Source organism: Canis lupus, chromosome Y (assembly GCF_048164855.1).
Source record: "Canis lupus baileyi chromosome Y, mCanLup2.hap1, whole genome shotgun sequence".
Taxonomy (NCBI): domain Eukaryota; kingdom Metazoa; phylum Chordata; class Mammalia; order Carnivora; family Canidae; genus Canis; species Canis lupus.
The window spans coordinates 3,237,422-3,259,512 of NC_132877.1; the positions used below are offsets into that span (position 1 = coordinate 3,237,422).

Below are 22,091 nucleotides of genomic sequence, written 5' to 3' on the forward strand. Positions count from 1 at the left end.
AAGAATTTTAAGAGCCAGTGCAATGGACTATAGATCCCAACACTGGTGGCTTTGAAAATGTGTGTTAGCTGTGTCATATCGAAGCAGAGGGAAGGCAGGCAGATGAGTGGCAGGAATGCATGCCTTCAAACTCTAAATAATCTAATAAGGGCATTTGTTCTGCAAGTGACTACAAATCAAAACTAGTTTGGAGCAAGAGGCTACCATTCAGTGTCTGGGGAAAAAAAAAAAACAAACTTCTCAAGACTAAGTGTATCTGCTGATGGGTTAACATGTCCATGAAGCAAGCAAACTGCCCAATATCTGGGAACAGTGAAGGTCAGTTCTGGCAATTTTTGAAATGGCATTTTTATGGGGCGATTTGATTTTAATGTGGAAACATGGTTTCTGGTGTGAGGTTGGTCAATGACTGGCTTGCTTTCCAAGGCACAGGGCTCGGTGACTGGGTAAGTTTCAGGACCATCATTCATGATGCGAGGCTGACGTTGAAAGATCACGGTGCTTTTGAGACCGGTTGTAGTGTTTCTGGTGGTTGAGGACAAGGAATAATCAGTCTCCCTCTGATGCTGAATTTGGAGCAAAAGATCTGTATAGCCTCATAAATGTCCAATGCAGGACCACGTGCATGCTCTTACTTTGATCCATTTTACCTGCCAATCTTCTGGTTCACATGTTCATAATCTTAATTTGTCTACCTACATCCGGTTTGACCTTCACAACTTCATCTACCCTGTGTGCTTCTGCTTTCAAATTTCCTCAAAGTATGTTTTCTTGATCAGTTTTTAACGTAAGAATTTCAGCAGCCCCATGGTTGTTTACATAACATTCAAAATGTAACAGGCACACAGCCATCTACGAGAAGACACAAAACAAAAACAGAAACCCCACAGAAATCTAGTAACTGAGAAATAATGCAGTTGACATTCCTTACGTGTGTAGTTAGCCAATCACTCCACTCTCTAGAGAATGTTTTGTAATTTGAAGATTATTTTTAGGTAACAATTTTTACGGCATTGCTGAGATATGCGCTTAATGAGCCTTTCTATGCTCCCCAATCATATTCATTGATACCTTTGCTGACTTCAGTTATTATGGTGGATGTGGATGAAATCAATCAATAAAACTAAACAGGGAAAGGAAACAAGAGTATTAGGAAAACCTCCTTTCATTAGGAAGACGACAGATTCACATCTTGTTCACGTTTCTGATCTGTATTTATTCAAGAGAAGCTTGTGCTTTTCCATTTAGAAATGATCAACAATACCTCCCTTCCACCACAGAGCCGAGACTGCTAGACTGTCCTCAATATCCATGTCAGTCTTCTTCTTCAGTTAATGAACTGAATTCTTTGTCCAGCCCTGGCCAGTGGGAGCACAGGCTACATTTCTCCGCACCTCCTGGGATTGACAGTTGTCTGACTCATATCCAGGAAATGTCCTGACCACAATGTCCTGGGTGCTTAAAGATCCACCCAGATCTAACCAGAGGTTACGGGTCTATCTTAAGTCATGAAAATATGCCGGAGGTGGAAGAAGGCGGAAGAATCCTTGCCTTCTGATGCCATCCAAGACTATGTAGTCCCGTAGTCCAACTATGTAGTATGTAGAGGAAAATATCCCCACCTGCTTAATGGTGATAGACACTATTCTTTTATGTTCAAGCACACTGAGTAAGTGGGATTTTGTTTTGCTTTTCACTACCAGTCTGAATTCTACGCAATCCGAATCTAGCTTTAAATACAGTCTGTATCTTACAGTGGTGAAAGGAATTCTCCTGTGTACGGTTGACATTTGATCAATGATGGGGCAGGGCCACTGACCCCCCCTCATTCAGCCAAAACCCTATGTATAACTTTGACTCCCCCAAAACTTGACTAGTAATAGCCTACTGTTGACCAGAAGCCTTACCAATAACAGCCAATTAACATATAACTTGCATATCATATGATAGCACACTATATTCTTTCAATAAAGTTAGCTAAAGAAAATGTTAAGAAAATCATAGGGAGGAGAAAATGCATTTATAGTACTGTACTGTATTTATAGAAAAGATATCCACATATAAGTGGACCCACACGGGTCAGATCCATGTTGTTCAAGGGTCAACTGTGTTTCTCTTCTCAAGTAATTTATTATCGCCTATGTTTCTGTGGTTACACTTAAATAAAAGGAGTTTGACAATAGGAATCTTACGCTTCAACATGCATGTGATAGCCACATTGCATGATATAAGGAACATAATGCATATTTATGTAAAGACAATCATCCCTAAAATTTTTGGAGTCTGAATGTTCCATTGTGGGAGATCTATTTTAAAAACCGACTGCAGTTCAGACATATTCTAATTTCAGAAACAAGATTCAAATTGTACGCTTTGTAACTTCTTGCTTCTGCAATTGATATTGGCAATGTCAAGTCTGCAAATATTCATGTAGGTAGGACAGGTAGGTAAATGCTTGGGATGTCATGCCAGTATGGTATCAGGTATGCAGAAGGAGATTTTTTAAAAAACGAAATGTGCTGTTGATGCTGGTCTAGAGTAGAGAAAAAGATGTTTTTCTTATACATGCAACAGTGTTGCTTGGTTAAACTATTTCAATCGGCAGTATAACTGGACTGCCTTTAAATATCAGGTCTAAAGGATGACAAGGGTTTGAAGTTGTTCAACAGATTAGAGGAAGCTCGAAATGTTGATCGTTCTTTCTCAGAGGCCAATAGGTAGACACACACGTGTTGCCCAACTTTATAAAGGTTCAGTTAGGGGTGAGAAGGCAGTAGCAATGGAACATAACGCAACAGAACATCTGTGTGGCTTCAGAGTGAAGGTGGCACATAACCACGTCTGGAAGAATGAGTCTACATTTGCACCGTGTTGAACTTGTGCAGCCAATATTTTTTTTCTTTCAGATGCAATGTGCCCTCATCCAACTCTTCACGGACTCCAACTCAATCATTCCTATTGCTACCTTTGCACTGTGTTCATGGAGGATAAAGGGTGGACATCCCCAGTGAAGGGAAGAGAATGAAAAGATACAGCAAAGAAGCACATTCGTGTATGTCACAAAGTAGTTAATGCATATTCATGATGTGATTGACTACGTTAATTAATTGATTATGCAAGTAGCTAATGGCAAATACACTGTTGCCCAGCACGGGCTACTTTGAGTATGAGTGCATTTGCAGATACCTCGTTAAACATAGCAAGTTGAAAACTGTTATTTCCCATAAACCCACTAAGAAGACAAAAAAAAAAAAATGTGTCGGTAAGAGGCAAAATTTTTCGAGACAGAAATAGGAGAGCAGATGACCACATGTTCAAGATTTCAACAAAGTAACATAAGCTGGGAAGCAGATGGATGAATCCCAATGTATCCAGATCAGAGAAGCTTGGAACATCTCATCCTCAGGGGAGTAAAACCAAGAAATAGGACAACTCTGGGCCCCAAATGCCAGAAATACTTGGGAACTGGTGGTACAAGAAGCCTCTGGTGGTGAGGTCCCAGGTGGGGATAAAGCAGGGCTATCCTGAAAAACAAAATCCCCCAACCCCTGCTCAAGGCTTGAGAATCGCCTCCTCCTGTACCTAGCAGAGCACCCACTGGAAATCACGTCTCTCTCGGAGGGGCTCTGTTCTTCCAGACGCCAGCTGCAGCTAGTGGGCAGGGTGGAGTCAGATAGAAAATGAGAGCATTAAGGGAAAGTCTACACACCGCATGTTGAGAAGCACAGCCCACTTTCCACACTGGATTCTAAGCTTGCTAACAGCTGGGGTTCAGCTATTTCTCCCTAGGAAAACGGACAAGTGGAGAGAAAACAGAAACAGATACTGCTATTTACATGTCCCCATTGACAACGCATGCCCCCGATTTAAGTGTAAGTCCCTTCAGTTGGCAAAATCTCTCCAATCACATGCAGCTTCCAGCCGATTTTCATGCAACTGAGGATCACCCAGTCCTTGAAGCGGTGCTCTATCCAACGCAAAACAGGGGGACTGCTAGAAAAATGGTCCGAGCGCACCTGAGGTTCCACTAAGTTGAAACTCTTCATAAAAACAATGGGACTTGACTTAAATTTTTTTTAAAAAAATTAAGTAATTACTTACTTAATTTATTAATTAAAAAAAATTAGTTTATTTTGAAAGCATACTTATTTCTAAAAATTATTTAATTTTTTAAAATTACTATTTTTTTATTTTTTAAGTAGGCTCCATGTTAAGTGGGGCTCGAACTCATGAACCTGAGATCAAGACCTGAGCTAAGATCAAGAGTCACCCAGGTGCCCCCCAAATTCTTCCATTTTTTAAAACAGACACTGCATTTATTTTTTGTGATTTAAAACTGAATACACGGAACACCAGGATGGCTCAGCAGTTGAGCATCTGCTTTTGGCTCACAGCGTGATCTTGGGTCCAGGGATCGAGTCCTGCATCAGGCTCCCTGTGAGGAGCCTGCTTCTCCCTCTGTCTATGCTCTGCCTCTGCCTCTCTCTCCATGTCTCTCATGAATAAATAAATAAATACAATTTAAAAAAATAAAATAAAACTGAATACATGATGAAAACTTTTAAAAAGTCTTAGTTCTAATTTCTAATATGGTAACTACCGATAGATACGAGTCACTTGTAAAACATACCTGCATGCACACATATCAGAAAGGTGGGGGATGGTCTTGTAAGTGGTTCTTTCCATTTACCTAGACTTGGTGTTTATATTCTTTTATCTGATAGAGGCGCAAAGTTCTTACCTGGTAGGAATGTGCTGGAGAAGGCTGCCCTTACCTTATATTTACTAATTTCCCTTTGTGCGTGCATGTGTGTATTCTCACAAACACAAATATGCATGCACACACACACATATATATACTGCATATATGTAATATATACATATATATATCCCTGGAGAGAGACAGATAGATTGATGATAGATAGGTTGGTAGATATGTAGGTAGGTAGATATCATGGATGGATGGATGGATAGATAGATAGATAGATAGATAGATAGATAGATAGATAGATAATGATAGATAGATGGATAGGTAGATAGGAAGATAGATATGATAGTTGGATAGGCAGGTAGGTAGCAAGATAGCTAGCTAGCAAATAGACACACAGATATGATAGCTGGATAGGAAGGTAGGTGGGAAGATAGATTGATAGGCAGATAGGAAGATAAATAGACAATAGATAAATGGATAATGGCATAATAATTCTCATCAGACCCTTTTTCCTCCTCAAAAAGTCTAGATAATTTTATACAAATGGATGTATAACATAGCATGCTTTACAACCGTTGTCCCGCAAAATGTCTCATGTATTACCTCATTTGATCCATTTGCTAATTTCTCCTCAACAAGCGATTTGGCGACTGTTGGGTCTCATCTCTGAAATGTGCAAGAACAATGGTGAGCACATAAATTAGGCCAGCGTCGCTGTGTCTGAAAGCAGCATGTGGGTGGTGTGTTAACTGGTTCAGAAGAGACGGATGTTGGCTCTTTGTGTTATGAAGAGTTTCCATCATCCAATAACTCATCCAAACGTTTGTTTTCAAGTGATCTTTTCTCTCGTGCATTATGATATTTCCAAACCCAACCCTTGGAATCCAACCAGGAGTGTCCCCTCTCCCTCAGGGTGCTTCTCGCCCCAGCTCCCTAGATTGAGATCAGGAAGCAAACACACTTCCCTGTTAGAAAGCACAGTCTAATTTGAAATGTAGAATGGAGCAGATCCCAAGAGTAAGAAATTAATGCCCACACCCAAAGGCACAAAGTAATTATTTTCCAAAGAGTGTGCCCGCTAATCCATAACTGCCAGATGCACAGTACTTCCACGAGAGGTGCAACGGAGAATGAATGGCAAACAACTCTACTTTCCTCCTTCGAAATCCCACCCCTGTCCGAGACCACGCAACGCCAGGCTCTACAAACATCACAAGAAGTATCTTCAAAAAGCAGATCCAGGGCAGCCCGGGTGGCTCAGCAATTTAGCGCCGCCTTTAGCCCAGGGACTGATCCTGGAGACCCGGGATCGAGTCCCACGTCAGGCTCCCTGTGTGGAGCCTGCTTCTCCCTCCGCCTGTGTCTCTGTCTCTCATGAATTAATAAATAAAATCTTAAAAAAATTAAAAATTAAAAAAATAAAAACCAGACCCAGCCTCACCTCTATCTGTCCTCATTCAGCCCTTTATTGCCTTACCCACCCACCCACTCACCCAGCTTTTGTCTGTTTATGTTCAGCTTGATTGCAAAGCTGGGAATCACTGCTTAGGAATCAGGATCTGAGAAGTTGCATGAAAGAGACAAAGGAAAAATAATGTGGAGTCGATAGGAAGACACACGTGAGTGGGGAGACTGGCACCACATTGTCGCCTGTTGTATGCGTGGTGGAGATCCTCACCTGTCACCCCTGTTTGCGGGTCCCTAACGGCTAGTACAGGCTCTTTTAGTATCTGTTTCTCTACAGTCAGATGGTGCAACCAGATGCCGTTATGGGTGACGCGCCCTGTTCTCACCCTTACCCCTTTCCGAAGGGTTGCTGCGGACACACACGAGCTTGAGGGACTTCCTCTCTTCACCTACACCCCATGGCTGACTGATGTAACGCTAAGAACTGAGACCCCTCGTCTCCAGCGGAACAAACCCTAAGCTGCAATCCACACTCCTGAGTTCCCGTGGGGCCAGGCTGGGATGCTTTGGCCTCTGCCCTGCCCATTCTGCTCCCCTCACTCCCTGACAAGAGTCCCCTGAAACCACACCCTCTATAAGCCTTGGGCCCTTGCTCAGCTTTCACTTCCAGAAGGGACTGGCCGGTAGTTCAACAGGAGGATGATTCCCTTATGCTGTTCCAAAAACTCTCAGGGTTACCTTGAAGAGGCAGCCACTGCCTGCATGCTCCGTCCAGCTTTGTGGTGACATCAACAGAGAGAACCAGAGAGCCCAGCAGGGGTGCTGTGCTGTTCTGGCTTCTGCTGCTACACCTCCTGGGGCACCATGGACTTCTTTGGACACCCTATAGCAAGACACGTGCCTCTGAATGAGCTCCGTGGAGGCAAAGCCAAAAGTGATGCTGCAATGGGGTCACGTGCAGCCCTGTTCTCCTGATGGTTCTCCTTTACTCTGTTGTCCCATGGGAAGGGAAAGGAGTCTCTGTCTCTGATTCTGCTACACTCATCTGAAAACACTCTTGCTCTTGGAAGCATTGGCCAGATTCTCCACCCTTTATACTCGGGAGCTGGTCAACATGCCAGCTGGGCCAGATGGCTGTTTGGACAGCTAGCAGTTGGTACAATGCGGATGCTTGGGTGAGTCCTTTCTCAAGAGCTCCTAGCACTCTGATTCAGATTCATCCCAACTGGGACTCGACTTTAGCGAGAGATTTCTAAAGATATCGAGTCCTTCTGGCTAAATCAAAACCAAATGGAACTTCTACTGAGAACCGGGGAGCAGCAAGAAGAATCTCCAGGAGAAAATAATAGGGAAGACCAGTGATTGCCACTGTACACAGGCATGTGGTCGCAATGCTATGGCCAAGACATGACCCTGCCTGTTCTTTCTGTAGCATGTGGAAGGGTGAAGGAGTAGAGCAGACACGGTCTTCTCCACCTGCCCAGTAGACATGCCAAGAAAGCATGAGGTCCTGGGGTCAGCCAGCTCTCTAAGCAAGCTGGGAGCTCCCTTCTGCATTTGAGGGGCAAATAGCAAATATGCATTTAAATCCATATGCAGGAGCACCTGGATTGAACATCTTCCTTCAGCTCAGGTCATGATCCCAGGGTCTTGGGATGGAGCCCTGTGTTGGGCCCCCTGCTCAGTGGAGAGTCTGCTTCTCCCTCTTCCTCTACCCCTCCCCCTGATTGTGCTCTCTCTCTCTTTCTGTCAAAATAAATAAATAAAATCTTTAAAAAAAACCCATTTGTACACTCCTCTTCAAGATGCCTTTTAATAAGACATTTAAAAATCTAGATAATCTAGACAGAGTATTAAAATATTTTACAAGGCATAGATATTTTAGGAAAGCTTAGTAGAACATACGGGGAAATATTCGTAAATAAAGCATGCTTAATCAAAATCAATAAAGTAAGATAGCAGGTGGTAGGTATTGGGACCACACGTGCGTTATCTGCAAGTGTTCACGAGTGTTTTAAGATGCAAGTCAACTCTTGACACAAAGGAAGGACACACATTCTTGAAACTGAGTCCAGAAATATGACGGGTTCTCGTGAGGAAATAGTGTAATTCACCGAAGAATGTCTGAAATAGGAAGCTACCATGTATGAACTGGCGTCCTGAGGGCCATCCCTCACGATGTTCCCCACACCAGCTGATGTCACAGCTACAAAACATGGCTCATGAATGAAATGATTCAAGGGCCAAACTCATACGGGATATGCTTCGCTACAGATGATTCATTCCAAGGTGTCTTTTAGAAGAGTGGGGGTCAACAGACATCTAAATGCTGACAAACACACACACACACACACTATAGACACATACATACGCTATACATGTACACATCACACATTCCGTAGCAAGTACACATATGTACACATTACACGCATACTTGACACACATTACACACGTACACATTACACAGTACTTCAGCCACACATATTACACACGCACACTTACACGCGGACTTCACACACATAACAAATGTACGCGTCACACTCATTACACGTGCAGATTTACACACATAGATTTACACACACACTTCACACATATTACATAAATGCACTACACTCGTACGTTATAGACACATGACACGCACATCACGCACACAAACATTACACACACATTTAGGAGAGCTGTAGTTGTGCCTTTGGAGAGATACACGTGGACACCTCTGGTTGAGAAGCAGTGCTTTTGAACAATGAACGGATTGTGCACCCCCAGAATGAACTTTGTGAATTTGTGATAAATAATGCATGTGAGGTCTCAATCCTTGGCAAAACCTCAAATGCAACCGGTTTACGTTTTAGCTAAGCTGTAACATTGCCTCCCTTCCAGGAAAAACTAGGATGTTCATTCATTTATGAGAGTCGATAGCTTATTCTAAGATAAATAGGCATCCGACGCTTCACCTAAATAAGGAAGTGGTTTCACTAGATGTGGAGGATTAGATCTCTATGCCCGGGCCCTGATGCTGAGCTGCTGTCTCTTCCCTATATTAGCTAGTGGGATGTGGATGCTACAGGTTTTCTAAGCTTGACACTGCATCCAAGGGTTATAAAGATGGAGTTTCATAGATGTGGCACCATAGAAACCTACATTTCTGGGACCTGGCATAGCATGTGAGGAAATGTCATGAAAACAATGTATGTTATAAATACTTGAAATACATATTATAAATAATTAATTCAAAATAGTATCAGTTTTAGGGGTAGTTCTAATTATTTTACAAGAAAAAACATAATCATTGCTATGAGTAAATAAAGAGTAAATGCCCACATCCTCGCATTGCTAATCAAAAATTTATATTTTCTTTTTCTTATTTTGCCAGTAAAACCTAAAAAAAGTTGGTTTCGTGTCTGTGTTTATCTGCTTTTTTTATTACTAGCGTGACTAGCCATTTGTTTATGTTCATTGATCATTTAAATCTTTACCGTGAATACATTTTTTCTTATTTTATAATTGTGGTCTTGTGGTCTGATGATCTTATCAGTATATATTTTCTTACTTATTTAAAGCACTCATTAAAAAAAAACCACTAACATGGGCTCATTGCTCCTTTTGTGTGTTGAAATGGTAAGAGAGGGATAATAACCATTTTGGTTTTGTTTCTTTGTTTATGGTTTCTGGCTTTTACAGAGTCAATATGGTCCTTGATACCATGAATTTTGATATCTAATATCATGATTTTATGATTCTCTGCTGTCATGTAAAGCTTAGGAAGGCTATTTCACTTCCAAATCTATAAAGATATTATTATTCTTTTCTCCTCATTTTTTTTGTTTTTTTGAGGGAGCTTTTGTGTTTTTAAGGCTTAAAATTTTATTTGTGCAGGTGGAGACCTGTCTGTATACTATTCCCCAAACCCCAGAAGACAGCCAAATGTCCTAACAGTGTTCATGGAAACGGCTCACTGATTGGATCTGACCTTCTGATGTATGACAAATGCCTTATACACATGGATCTGCCTCGAGATTTTAAGTTTTGCTCTTTAATGTTACATTTCTCTCTCTGCTTCACTCACCCACTATTTCTATTGCAGGATCCATTAATATCTGAGGGAGCAATATTTATACCTTACACTTCTGTCTCAGATATTTTTTTTCTTAATTATCACAGCACATTTCTCAACCCCAAAATGTGAGACTCAGTTTGGTAAGTCACGCCAAAACTCCCGTCCATTTGTTTGAACCACGTCACATTCACAGATTAATTTAAGATGGATGAGTTTCTTAAGCTTAGCATTTCAAAGTCACAAGAAGAAAAAGAAGCAGCGGTTTAAAATAATAAATATCCCAAAAGTATTTGGTAAGAGCACACTATTTACACTTCCAATACAAGATTCTCTGGACCGTGCTCTTTTCCTGAATTATTTTTAAGCCATGGAAGCCGTAGGATATTCTGATGATGCATGGTCTCATGAGGGAAGCCGAATTTTGCATGGGCTGCTTTATATCAGACCTAAACCGGTAAGATTTAGTAACTGATCTTGCAAGGAAAGAACATTATGCATTAATTGACTTCTGCGGGCTTTTCATCTCTGTTGTCTCTGTTGCAAACAGCTGGTGTAGCAGGTGGCGTACTAGAATGTGTACAATGGTGGAGACTATGAACTCAAATTTTTCCTAAATAAAACAAATAACAGTAGATACCACAGATCCTCGCTACCATGGTCTAGAGAGACCCCTTAAAATTATGAAAAAGGCATGCTGCAATTTAATTCCTTGGCTCTCTAAAGCTGACTTTGCCCTATTATCAATATCAGATTCAAAATTAATCAGTGTGGTTTTCTCTTCAGCACATGTAAGCAAAACTAAACTGATGGCTGTGTATATATATAGAAAGCATGAGTGATTTCCACGTGCATGTGGCTGAGAACCAAGTCTCTGGATGGCTTCCCCCCCACCCCCAATCTATTGAATACATACATACGTACATACTCGAGAGGAAAGAAAGCTCACAATGACATTGCCAAGTCTTCGAAAATGAGTATTTCACTTTGAGTGTCGATAATAGCGTCAAATTGTTAAGCCTCGCTTTGGTAAAAGGATGGTGAATGAGTACATTTATGTTTGCTCTGTGGGGCCACAGCATGTTTTTCTAGATGTCCACTGGAGAATGGCACAAAGTAGGGATCTCCATTTGTGGGAAATTTGAAAATACGGTGCAACAAAATTTATGAGAAGGCTACTTCCTCATAAATTCTAGACTCTGAAGTAATGGAGAACGTGTACTTCTGTGTTCAGATCGCCAAGGTCAGAGTGATTCAAAAGACTATGGAGCTGGTCTGTTCTAGAATATTCTATGATCTCCAAGGGCATACACATCATGTCTCCATATCACAGGTAGCTCATGTGCTTCTCATCTACATATTTGCATTGTGTGCTGTCAACTCAAATAAAAACACCACGCAGCCACCAATGGCAACGGTGGGCTTGTTCTGTCCATTGCCAAAGTGGCAGTGATGCCATATTCACATGTCTATAAAGCATCCCCAGAAATCTTTCTCTTTCCCTCTCTGTTCAACCATTCCCATGTCACCCCGTCAATCAAAACCTACGCTGTCTCTGGATCTGAGAGCTTTTCCAGCTCCTCTTCTGTCTGCATCTCTTCCTTGGCCATGAGCTGTCTGACATTCTTCTACCCTCTTTGCTGTGTCAGTGATGTGATTGTGTTCTGAAGACAGATTTCTAAAGATAAATTTATAAATTTATAAACATAAAGCTGAATTACCCCAAAGCGATGGGCATGGGACCTATGAAACTCCCATAATGCAAATATGTATGCAATTGAATGTGAAGAAATACTAAAATAGTTTGCGTCGTTGGAAAAAGGAGACGGTCATTTTTCATCGAAAATGTTCAGAATATGTTCCCTTCCTCTTCCTACTTACATGCGTTTCATAAGCAAAGATACCGCTGAAGCTAAGATTATTATCTTTGATGTTAGTTTTATTTTTTTGTTTTGTTTTGGAGGGAGGAGCAAGATCTCAGGCTAGAAACTCTATAAATGGGCTTAAATATAATTGCATGCCATTTTAATTGAAGCTTTCATAATCACTACAATAAAATTACTACTTTACCAAACGTAAACTATATATTCCAGTAACTATCAATCACACTGACAACCTTTGGAGCAAATGCAAGAATTTATCTATTTCATCTCTCCCTGCAATTCTCGTTCTATTTATAGAGGCCCCTGTGGCATTGATTAGGACCCGTTTCAGGGAAATCTTCTCCAAGTCTCTTATTCTATCCTGATCTTTTTGTTGCTGCTTTTATTTTTGCAATGATAGCTTTGTTTTTAAACCAGAGCATCTGCTCTGAGTTACTTGGGAATGAAGACATGTAGTAACACTGTGTCTCAGCCATTTAGCCTTGAGTTTTAGCTAGACACAATTGCCATAATTCTGAATGCTGATAATATTGACAATATATGTGAATAACTGCTTATCAATGAGGAGTATCGGGGGATTCTTTATGGATTAAGTTAAAGCAACATTTTAAAAAATGACTTTATACTCCATAGGGTCACGAGGAATTGCTTTAATATAGTTCTGGCTTCTCTCCTGCTTTCTCTGCTCATATTATTCTGCAGAAGAGTCTTTGCGACAGTGACCCGAGTGTAAATATTTCTAAACTGGATCCCCGCCACCCGTGGCTACGTCATTTTTCATTCTTTTCTTTTCTGTATCTTTTGTGCCAGGGTCATTGGGATGTTTCAGTATCACATTAGATCTTGTTGATGCAAAACACGAAAGCTTGTATTTTTATCTTTGTAATAAAGAACGTAAAAGAGTCCCCCCCTTAACTACAGGAGATTGGTTCCAAGACCTCCAGTGGACACTTGAAACCACGGGTAGTAGCAAATCCTATATATGCTATGTTTTTTTCCCATTCACACATGCCTATGATAATGTTTAATAAGTTAGTGACAGTAAGAGATTAACAAGAGTAAGTAATGATAAAGTATCTCATTGTGTCATACTCATGCTTCTTGTGATGATGTGAGATGATAAAACATCTATGTGATGCGATGAGAACAGGTGAAGGACACAGGTGTCCTGAGTGTTAGGCAACTGACCTTTGCGATACATAAGCAGGAGCATCAGCTTCCAGGACGCTATTGAGCACAGGCAACCAAAATCACAGATAATGGGGGAGAATTCTGTCTGTGGATATTGTACAAAAAATAGAAAATAGAAACACAAAACTATAAATACTATTAATGTCATCTTGAATCTCATGAGTCAGGGATACCTACTCCTAGTGAGGCATCCTCCGTGGTTTTAAATATGCATATAAATTTTTATTTACAAAAACAGGATCTCCCATGAAACTCATTTTTTTTTTTGTATTTTTTGCTTTTTGTTCAGCCTTTAATGCTGGATCTTTTTTCCATTTCCACATATATGCACTGACATCATCATGTGTAACGGCCAGGGAGTCTATCCACGTTTGGATGGTCAGGATGTTTCCTCACCTCGATGGCCATGCTTGAGGTTCAGTTTTCAAGGTGGTAAATGGAACACACCTGCCAGCCACCCTTTGTTAGCTCACCGAGCTACAAATCAAAGGAAACCGATGCCCTGAAATGCTCAGAAGAGCACATGGTTTATAAAATTCCCAGTGGAGGATACAAAAAACACCAGACCAAAGAAGAAATGAAAGCAGAAGGCATGATCTGAATTCTGCTTCATGAGGCGAGAACAGTGCTTTATTCCTCTAAAGAACTACATTTCTGGAAGTTTCAATCTCTGAATACAATTGACCCTCGAACAACATGGGTTTGGGCCACTTACATGTGGATTGTTTTTCAGTAAATGCAGTGCAGCACTATAAATGTATTTTCTCTTTCTTAATCATGTTTTCTTTTCTCTGGCTTGCTGTATTGTAAGAATACAGTTTATAATACATAGAGCATACAAAATGTGTGTGTGGGGGGCGGGGGAACTCCATCCAAGGACCCAAGGATCACACCCTGAGCCAAAGTCAGATGCTCAACCACTGAGCCACGCAGGTGTCACCAAAATGTATGTCAGTGGACTGTTTATTTTATTGGCAACGTATCTGGTCACGGGTAGGCCATTAGTAGTTAAGTTTGGGGGACTCAAGAGTTTACACAGATTTTAACCTGCAGAGTGGGTCATCGGCAGCCCTGACTCCCACGTTGTTCAAGGGTCAACTGAACTTTCCTCTTGTGCAAGTTGATGAAATCTGACATCTCGGAAATTGATTTCTATTAGTAATCCACAGTGGAAACATATCACCGAGTAATAGTATTTATGATGCATAAATATTTAACATGAATCGCATCATTTTATGAAGCAAGTTCCGTATAAGCCACAAATAGTTTGCATTCCATTGTACCTACAGGTCATAATTGGGGATGGTAGCATTCATTTTATTCTCAGATTTGTTTATTTTTTATTCTTTGTTTTTGCAAATGACCTAAACCTAGTCTTATCAGGAGATTTCTCACAAATAATTAGGACTGATATGCTTTCTTTTTTTTTTTTAAAGATTTTATTTATTTATTCATGAGACACACACAGAGAGAGAGAGAAAGAGAGGCAGAGACACAGGCAGAGGGAGAAGAAGGCTCCATGCAGGGAGCTGGACATGGGACTTGATCCCGGGTCTCCAGGATCACGCCCTGGGCCGAAGGCAGGCGCTAAACCTCTGGGCCACCCAGGGATCCCCAGGACTGATATGCTTTCTATAAGTTTTGTGATAAATAAATATTAGAGCGGAGAACATCCCTTTGCTAATTGAACACGTGATTATATGCAAACACATGTGAAATCAGAGGAGACGCAATGGTCCGTAAGGGAAGGAAGTGACCTCCTTTCTCCACAAGCATTTCAGACTGAGACTAAATTGCGCTCTGAGTGAGCACCTGCAGGAAACCTTGCCTGCAGCCTCAGCATCTCCTCCCACCCCTCTGGACTCCTGCCCACCCTGGGCTGCGGATTGGCCCCAAGGCTAAGACAGCTGCAAGAGAAAGAACGCTCATCTTCATGAAAATAGGCTTTGAAGCCCTTCTGCAGATAAACACTCTTCATTTGTTAACGACTTAATCCTTTAATTAAAGCTCACTTTGTTAGGTGGCTTGGCTTTCAAAAGCAGCCCAGGCCGATATTTGCATGAGTCCTTTAAAGATCGTCAGACCAGGGGAGATGGTTAAAAATATATTGTCCCAGGCTTATGGTAAACTGATGCAATCTATCCCTACGCGGGATGGGAAAAGATTACAGAAGACTTTGTGTTGAATTAGGTTTCCTGAAATATAACTCTTCCTTTTGCATCCATCTCAATTTGATACGTGTGGTCGTGTAATTCAGTCTTGGATAACTCACCAACAGTAAAGTTCTTTCCTTTCCTTTTTGGTTGAAATTGTAGACTAGTGAGAATGGGTCAATGGACTTAGTAAACGTAGACAGTCTAACACCTTAATTGAATGGGATCAGTAAAATATTGTTCCACTGGAAATGGGGGCTCTGGTGTATCTCTGATTCAGAAAGGCAGTTAATTGAAAGCGCAGTCTGGATGGATAGTGTGTGAAAATCTCATTCATGCTGCGTTTACAGTGTCTGTGGGTCTTTTCAGCTTAAGGGATAGAAGCAATAATATCGATATTTTAATGTGCTACAGGTATTGCACCAACTAGGAGTGGCATTTATCGGATAGCTGGAGAGAGGGAGATGTTATAAAATGCCAAAGTGATTTTCAACTTAGAAGAGAACTCACATTTGATGGCCTGGTTCTTTTTCGGGGGGCAGAGGTGGGCAATCCCCAGAGATGAGCAATCACATATAAGCTAGGGTGCAATCAGGCATGAACCTAAACAGAAAAATAAAAACTAGGAGAGTTAATAAAACCCTTCAAGAAAGTGAGCAAATAAAACGTGAAAATATCAGTATCTCTAAGTCTGATGTGGCCCCAGTGAGGAGACTGAAAACAATCACATTCACCGCATGTAAAAATGAGTATTTTTAAATCCTCTATAAAAGTATCTGTAGAGGGGCACCTGGGCAGCTCAGAGGTTGAGCATCTGCCTTTGGCTCAGGTCAGGATCCTGGTGTCCTGAGATAGAGCCCGACATCGGGCTCCCGGCATGGAGCCTGCTTCTCCCTCTGCCTGTGTCTCTGCCTCTCTCTGTGTGTCTCTTATGAATAAATAAATAAAATATTTTTTTTAAAAAAGTATGTGTAGAGAAATGGGACCACTACAGAAAAGTATCACATTTTAAATTAAAAATAAGGATTTAAAAACGAGTTGCACAATGGACAGCCTTTCCCAATAAAACTCAAAGACACCAGCAAAAAAATAAAAAAATAAAAAAAAATAAAAACGAGTTGCTGGCCACAATGGACTAAGAGACCTGCTTGAGCATCCTTCATGAGACATGGAAGAAATTGAAGGAAGGCTTTCAAGTGAAGTGGCCAGCAGGAAACAAAGAGCAGTGACCTTTGAGAGATACAAGACAAATTAGCTGACACCCAGCATTGCCCCAGCTCCCTAACTGCCTTGAGAGTCCTGAGGTAGGGGGAGAGAAGCCAGGTAGAAACCAGAAAACGCTCCGAATCTCAGGAGACCAAAGTAGGTAGGGTTCTTAGGACAGAGTATCATAGAAGAGAGCTCTTTGCCCAGACAGAAGAATGGAGAGCTGCAGAGAGTCCTCCCACACTCCCAGTTGAGTAAATACCAGGGCATTTAGATGAAGAGACCACTACTCGGGCTGCTCAAAGCCCGGGAACTAACCACCTGAAAAATACAGTAGGATCTCCACAAAACAACCTGAGGCCGGTAATGTGGGAAACAAAGGCAGAAGAAAGATGCCTAAATCTCCTTACTACCTACAGCCCAGTGGCCAGTCCTTGAAACAGGCAGAGGGACCTTCCTCTAAGAACTCAGCTGCCTTGATGTTAATACTTTGCTAAAGGGAAAAGGCCATCTTAGCCTGACCTTTATGATCCTGGGAGTCTACATTAACATCTAAAAATTCCTTTGGAAACTTTCTTTATCTCTGTCCCCCAAGATAACAGTTGGCAATCATCCTCCATGCATATGACCTTCCTCTATATACATCTGAAGGGTGTCATGGCTCAGGTTTAATTAGACGGTAATAATGACCTTTTCCCAACAATAGCTAGCCCTTTGAAGGTCCTGGAAACCTTGCTTCCAAAATTCCTTGAGACTCATGCTAAATCAAATCCCCTCCCAACTTGAAAGCATATAATGGGCCACCCTTCATGACCCCCATGCAGCTCTCTGCCCGTGAATCCTGTCCCCATGCTTTAATAAGATCAGATTTTTACACCAAAATCATCTCAAGAATTCTTTCTTGGCCATCGGCTTCGAACCCCCACATCTTTCCTACATCAGCCAGGAAACAAACCAGCAGAGGTGAGAGGGAATGTTTCCTAGAGATTGCCCAGGACCAGGAACAGCTGCTGTTCCAACCAACCACCCTAGGAAACTTCATGAAGCATGGTGGTAGCAGATGAGCTGCCCAGAGGATTTTGCATCAGTAGGAGAGGGTTTGTCTGGGCCTGACAACCACTGTGGTCCAGACTAACAAATCCTAATTAGCAAGATGTGAAAGAAACAAACTGTGTGGTGTGTGTGTGTGTGATATGTATATGTGTCCCAGAACAAAGGCCAAAGATATCCATGGGAATATAAAAATACCCAGCACCCAACAAGGTCAACTTCACAATGTTTGACATCCAATCCAAAAGATTGCCCAAGACATAATCAGGGTACAAAAATCAATCATTTTTCTGTATACTGGCTATTGGAATTAAATACCATTTACCAAGAAACACTTTTTACTGTACCATCAAAAATACAGAATGCATGGGCCAAACCTGACTGAAGAGTGTAGAGCCCTGTACATGGTCAACCCAAACCATTCCTGAGAAACTTAGAATAGTAAGAGTCAGAAGAATCAGTATTGTTAAGATGTCAATTATCTTCTCATTGATCTATACATTCAAAAACATCCCACCTAAATTTCCAGTAGGCTCATTGGGTAGAAAATGCCAGGTTGAACTTGACAAGTTGAATGGAAAATTTAAAACACTGAGACTGGTCAAAACAACTTTCAAAAACATGAATGAAGTCGGAGAACATGTATTACCTGATTTTAAGTCTTATTTTAAAGCTATCATGATCAAGAGAGTATGCTATCATTGATGATGTAGGAAAGTCATTAGGGTTCAAAGCTGACAGCCAAGAAAGGATTCTTGAGACATCTTTAGTGCAAAAAGGTGATTTTATTAAACCTCGGGGCAGGACCTTGTATCATATTAAAGAGTTAACTCAAAATGAGCCATAAGCTTGAATATAAATTGTGATTGAAAATCTAAATGTATCAAATTTCTAATGGACACAAATGCAACCTAGGGTCAGCCAGTGATTTCTTAGACAAGACACCAAAATTGCAATCTGTAAAATATCATAAGTAGAGCTTTGAAATTTGAAAGTACCTGCTCTTCAAAAGATGCCGTTAAGACATTGAGAAGACAAGCAACAGAAAGAAATCGTATAGCCAATAAAGAACTTGCAACTGGAATACACAGAGAACTCTCAAAACAGATTAATAGAAAACAAACAACCTAATTTTTTTTTTAAATAATGGGAAGAGATTTGGACAGACACTTCACTAAGTAAGATGCATGCATGGCAAATAATCACATGAAAACAGGCTCAGCGTGTCAGTGATTTGCCGAATACGATTAAAACTAAAATACTAGTAGTTGTGGATGGGACTATTAAATAGTGTAACCAATTTGGAAAACAGTTCGGCAGTTGTTATAAAGTTAAATGTACACGTACCATGCGACAATGATTCTATGACACTGACTTTTACTTCTGATATTTATTCCCAGAGAAACCAAAGCATGTGTGTCTACCAAGGCGTGCAAGCAAATGCTCATAGATTCTTCGTCGCTGTTGCTGACTGGAAACAACCAAATATCCATCCAGGGAAATAGATGAAGTATGGTATATGATGGATTGCTGCTCAGAAACGGGAAGCAAAGCACTATTGATACATGTAAAAATATGGATAAAAATATTTGTGTTAAGTGAAAAAGTCAGACCAAACACAAAAACCCAGAGTAAATACCTTAGGGTCCCATTTATGTACGTTTGTAGGAAATGTAGACAAATCTCTGTGCCAGGAAGATTACTGTTTGCCTGGGCAGGGGGTGGTGATAGGGACCAGGAAGGGTCGGAGGTGGGGTTAGAGGCGCCAATGTAAATTTCTGAGGGTGATGGCAATGTTTGTAATCTTGACTATAGTGATGATTACACACACACACACACACACATCTTTCAACACTAACCAATTAGCAGACTTTAAATATGTGCCCTATGTCAATTTCATCTGAATAAAACCTATTATTTTTAAAGGGCGGGGGAGGGGATATTAAATAACTATAGGGTAAAGCATTCATATGTGCTAAACGCAGGCTACCGGATTTTGGACCTTGAAATATTTCATAATTTAAAAATGCAAAAGTGAAATACACGAAATGAATGATAGGTTAAAAAAAACACTGGAAACGGGTATGTGACAAAATTATCATCTAAATAGCATATTGAAATACTGTTGGGAGAAAATACTAAGATATCAAGAATTTAATCTGTAGAGAAAATGGACAATATTGTTCAACAAATTGACAATCATTGAGTTCTTGAGGGGGAAAAGAAATCCGGCCTTGCTAATAATAAGTATATTCAATGTTAACATGTTGCTCTATTTCTTGTATTAATTTTAGATTGCATTGTCCCTGCCTGGCTTGAATATTGTGCAACTCTTCCTACCACATTCATGACTTTGTAAAGGTAGCGTAGATTTGTGGAAAGCAGTCTGTTAATCTGAATGAAAAGCCAGGAAATGATTTATGCACTCTGATCTGGCAATTCAATTACCGAGAAAGTACACTAAATATCTCCTCGAAAATACTGAACAATCTGTAGTTCAAATGTGTTTTGAGATAATTTCTTATTATGTCAAAATGTTGCAAATAATCTAATTCCTGCAAGCTTTTATAACAACATGAAGCCTAGCAATATAAATGAGGAGGAGGTATATTGTAACAGCATGGGGAATGTCTTAGGATGATAACATGATGAGTGGAAACAAAGTACAGAAAAGGAGACAGGGCGGGAGGTGTGGGGTTGCGGAAAGACAAGGAGACATCGTCAGGTTGCATAAGTTAAGAGCCTAAAGAGAAGTATCCGTAAGATGAATAGTGAGTAAAATACATTTATTTTAAAATTTTCTATCATGGGACAACATTACTGTTATAACTAAAATAACAGAGACATACAATCAAATATCTTTGTAACGATTGGGCGGGGAAATAAATGAATTATAACCTAAATTTTCGGAATTGCCTTGCAGAGGCAAACTGATGTTTTTTTTTTGTTTGTTTTTGTTTTTTGTTTTTTTGGCAAACTGATGTTAAAGGAGAATACAGAATTTTGAGGGAGTGACGCCAAATGAGAGGGATCAGTATTTTTGAGAAAGGACAACTGGAGTGCATTTCATGATAACTTCCAGGCAAGAGCTTAAGACGTGATGGCAATCCTAGAAGGAAGGAAACGTCCAGGTGTGGAAAATTAAGGCCATGGCTGATTGGGTGTAAGGACAAGTCCATCAGGTGGCTGCGAATTTCCATCTTACACTTAAAGGAAAAGAAAATGCAGACAGAGACATTACTTTACATCTTGATATTTTGAGGCTCTGGGTTCCCCAACGTTGAACTGTGTGGGTCACGAAAGCACAGGCTGAGGAGTTGATAGGGTAGATGGTGTCCATGGGTATTTGTGTGTGTGTGTGTGTACGTGTGTGCAGGATTGAAGGTGGTTGTGAATTAACAGGTGGTGAGGAAAGAACCAGGGAGGTTCTCAATGTGCCTTAAAAATGGTGTCCACAGTTGTTCATATGTGGGAAACAAAAGCAAACCCCTTCTCTTGTCCCCACGTTGGTCCTTCCTGTCATCCTTTGGGCAGGCAGTCCTCACAGAGGCCATAAGGACTCAAATGTTTGAGGGACTCCCCCTCAGTTGTTTGAAGCCAACAAAGCCAACAGATGAATTTGGAACAGGCTCCTAGAAGAATAAAGAACGGAATCTGTCCTTTGGACCAAGCCAATCCCTTCCCTGCTCCCTGGTGACAGCATCTGGTACTCCACCAGAATTTTCACTTGTGCTACAGATGTCTGGGTTATGATGCAAACAAATCTCAAATCTATTGTCTCTTTCTTATGTACACTCATGTCTCTCAACGTCCCTCTCAGCTGTAGGCTTGCAGCATGCCCATAAAACGTTCAAACAGCAGCCCATTTGGTGAGCCGGCCACTGACAGCTCACATCCCCTCGGATGCTCCCTGAAAAAATAAACCTTTCCATCCGCCCTACGTATCCCAGAGTGGCACCTGCTTCAAAGCTCCTCGTGCTTTGCTACCTGCTCACCCTCCACTCCCCCACCGGCCATGGTCATCTTCTGCTTGTGCTCACAGGATGAAATTCATCTGTACCAGGAATGATGGATGCTCCTCATCCCAACCATCCCCAAATAATTATATCTGCCCAGGCATTTTTAGTTGGCTGACGTTCACATACGGGCATGTAATGTTGGGCATTTTGAGCTTCCTCTTGGATCCTGTGAGTCAGTATAACCATTATTTAAGTGTGTGGTGTTCCAGGAAGGTGGAAGAGCATTGGTGGCATGCGACTGAGGAAAACGTCCTTCCTATCAAGGTTCCCCTGAAGCATCTGAAGGCTGGTGACATTTTTCTTAAATAGCAGATAATAAAGTGTTGAGGTGAGGGGGCAGTCATATAGCGATCCCTATCATCTCAAGTATTCCTTAAAATGGTTATATCTCAACTGCTGATGGAACACCTCAATAGC

At 41.0% G+C, this 22,091-nt stretch overlaps 1 long non-coding RNA gene across 2 annotated transcripts in view; it reads right to left on the minus strand.

The window, feature by feature from the left end:
* The window catches only part of LOC140629133 (uncharacterized), a 41,659-nt gene that overhangs the window by 10,220 nt on the left and 9,348 nt on the right, over positions 1–22,091 (minus strand). For both annotated transcript variants that reach the window (XR_012026991.1, XR_012026990.1), the window contains 3 exons: positions 15,910–16,002; positions 13,244–13,331; positions 5,315–5,377 (listed from right to left, as the gene is read on the minus strand). This is a non-coding gene — a long non-coding RNA (uncharacterized lncRNA). The remainder of the gene's footprint in view (positions 1–5,314; positions 5,378–13,243; positions 13,332–15,909; positions 16,003–22,091) is intronic.